This window comes from Molossus molossus, unplaced genomic scaffold (assembly GCF_014108415.1).
Source record: "Molossus molossus isolate mMolMol1 unplaced genomic scaffold, mMolMol1.p scaffold_m16_p_14, whole genome shotgun sequence".
NCBI classification, from domain to species: Eukaryota; Metazoa; Chordata; class Mammalia; order Chiroptera; family Molossidae; genus Molossus; species Molossus molossus.
Genome location: NW_023425349.1, coordinates 76,910,990 through 76,914,375, shown reverse-complemented (window position 1 = coordinate 76,914,375; position 3,386 = coordinate 76,910,990). Strand labels below are relative to the sequence as shown.

Here is a 3,386-nt window from a genome sequence, read left to right as displayed (position 1 = left end):
GATGGCAGAGCAGATTTTACTTAAAGGTATGCAGAATGCAGAGATATCCTGCCTTGGGGCAGGAGATGGCAGAGCAGATTTTAACAAAATGGATGCCATGCAAAAAGTCTCCCACAGGTCTGTGAATCAGAAAGTCAAATTACAGTATGTATTGATAACAGATGTCTACGGAAAGGAGGCAGTATTTGGTCTGTTATGAGAAGAAAAAAGAAAAAAAGAATACATTTTTAGAGAGGAAAAAGGAATGTTAAGAAATTATAACAATGGCCTGGCTGGTGTGGCTCAGTGGCTGAGCATCAACCCATGCACTAAGAGGTCGCTGGTTCGATTCCCAGTCAGGGTACATGCTCGGGTTGTGGTTCAAATCCCCAGTGACGGGCATGTAGGAGGCTGCCAATCGATGTTCTCTCTCATTGATATTTCTATCTCTCCCTCTTCTTTCCCCTCTCTCTCTAATATCAATAAAAAAATAATAATTAAAAAGAAATTATAACAATGAAAGAAAAGCCTGGTCCTCAAAATAAAAGAGGCATTAATTGAAGAGATCAATATCACTTTTTATTTACACTTGAGAGTATCCTTATTATTAGGAAAAATGTAATAACATCTCATTCTTTTTGTATATTATAATCATTAAGTATATATGTGTATATATACACATTAAGCATATATGAATATAGATAGATATAGATATAGGTATGATATAAATATTGATATAGATAGATACTGTATGGTGATCAAGTAATTTTGGTATAAGTCCACAGACTATGTCATAGCATTCATAAATCGTTTATCTCTTTGCTGCTCATTTATACCTAAAAAGCTTTCATTGAGCATATTAATAATTTTCAAATGATGTAATAGAAAACCTAGTTGCAATATTTTCTTATTTTGTTGAAATATATTTGGTAAAAAGAAGCTAGCCGCTTCACCTGTTTTAATACTTATATATTCTGGATGATATTATACCTACAAAAACATGTATACAAACAATAGATCATAAATTTCCCATGAGGAGATATTACTTTGTCATTGGTAGATATTTGCAAAACATTTTCACACTGGAAACATTACACATTTCAAGATTGGGCATGGGAAAAGGTTTATACTCCACTACAGTGAAGCTGGTGTACTACACAAGGCCCCTTAGTGATGTCAATCAACAGGAGGCAGCAATTTGTCAATGAATTGCTTCCTATCCATAATTTCCTGTTAATGTGAACTGTGTGCATCATGCCTTCATAGGTTCGAAAGTTTACCATGGCCAGATTTACCGGTTTTAGATTTTCAACAGAAAGATAACCAAACATTAGGGGAACTAAGGCATCAAAATCTCCATGTCACTGAAGAATAAAAGTATCTATTAATGCCACTGATAGGACCCTGGGGAAACGAAGACGCAGGGGAAACCAGCGACTGAATCAGTGACACCGGCCAGTGTTTGCTGTGTTAAGAGCAGTATATAAACATTAAAGCTCCTCCCTGAGAAAAGCCACCCAAAATAGCTCTGAGGAAATGCCATTCTTCACCTTTTTCTCTATCAAAGCTTTTTCATTTTCTGCTGCCAGTTTAATTCCAGGTTCGTCTTCCTGTGAATCTGGTGAAAGCCCAATAATATCAAACCAGAAGGCACAGCCGTGTTCTTATTTAATGCCACAGGTGTAACTGGCGCACACAGAGAGATATATTTGATGTGTGAACCTCTGACACCCGCAAGTTTTCTGTCCATCCATGCCCTGTATCTCCCAATCCACGAAGGAAAGTCCCCGCAGGAACAGCATTTCTGGCCAAGGGCACCATGGCGGGACCAGCAGCGCTTATCAGAAGCATAAAGGCTATTTTCTTGCCCTTTACAGACAGCCAGAGTCCTTGACTCAGAGTGCCCTGCCACCTTCAACGCCAGCAGAGGCCGGTGGCCATGGAATCTTTCTCATGCTTCATCAGTGACATTGAGTCTCCTGCTCTCCTCCTTCACTTAAGGGACTTCTGTGATTACATTGGGACAGAAAAAAAATCCCCTTATCGGTTATCCAGGATTATCTCCTTATTTTAAGGTCATTTTATTAGTAACCTTAATTCCAACTGCAACTGTAATTCCCACTTGCCATGTAACATAATATTCACAGGTTGCCAAGTTCAAAATGTGCATATCTTTGGAGAGGTCATTAACCTGCCTACCAGCACACTCCCTTAGTCTAGACCTCTCAGACAAAGAACTGAAAGTATCATCTGTAGAATCTGAGTCTAAAACCCCCTTTTAAAAATTTTTTTTCATTACATACAAGTGCTTCAAAACTTTGTTTTTGGTTGATTTATTTAGAATATTATTCTTAGTTCTCCAGTTGATTTTTCATAAGTTAAAATAATATAAAATAATATAGATTTAAGCTCCTAAGCAAACATGAGTTCCACTTTTAGATTTACATTAATTTTAGAAACAAAGGACAGTGAGGGATACTCATGAATTTTAATTAATTAGGTTCTAAAATAAAGTGAATACAATTTCAGAACCTAATGACTCAGCTTCTGTGTAAGACATTGAAAATGAGAGTGTGGTTTGACACTGTGTTTTCTTTAATTCTTTATGACCTTATTTGTTTAACTTTCAGGGTCAAAAGAAGTAATAGGTATTTGATTTGAGTGTATGAATTTTTAATGTAAGTGTTTCTGACTCCAAAGCTGTCAGGACCTCCTGACCTTAAAGCTTGAAGTGATTTGATTAGGCCAACAGACATAATGGCCAGTTTCATGTGTAAACAAAAGCCACTTCTTTGTCTTTCAAACTAGATTTGAAATTCAATGACATAATAGAGATACAATTTAGACCGACTATCATGGAATAATTAACATTATATTCATGTTGGGATAATTTTCACTGATGCTGAGCCAAGATAGATTGCAGTATGAGTTCTTCAGAGATCTAAGCATCCCAGCCTGTTGTTTATCTTCAGGGCCTCAGGGTTAATTTTTGCTAACTCATTGGTCTGGAGAATGTTTTTGATGAGGCCTGAATGCTTAAAGGCTAGGTCAATGAATTATGACTGGTCAAGGAGTCTCTATTTTGTATGTTGGGCATAAATTTGGAGCAAAAGTAACTATAGTAAAAAATTATTTCAATTATTAAGCACATAAGGAAACTTCGGAGCACCAGGAGTTTTAATCCTCCCCAAGGCTGTAATTGGTGCTCTTTCTGATAGGATACTCAGCTGACATTTGCATTGTTCAGTTCATCTATATCATGACATTTTAGCCACCTTCTTTTAAGGCAAATTGCATGGCTAGCTATAGAACCCCAATTGTCTCTTACAATATAGATCTTGGGTACTCAATATATATCTTTTTACTGAGAGATAACTTCATATTTCTGTTTTGGAAGGGGTATGTTG

General features: G+C 36.7%; 1 pseudogene; it reads right to left on the bottom strand.

The window, feature by feature from the left end:
- Positions 1-1,155: 1,155 nt before the first annotated feature.
- On the bottom strand, positions 1,156-1,830 carry LOC118629342 (annotated as a pseudogene).
- Between the last annotated feature and the right edge of the window lie 1,556 nt (positions 1,831-3,386).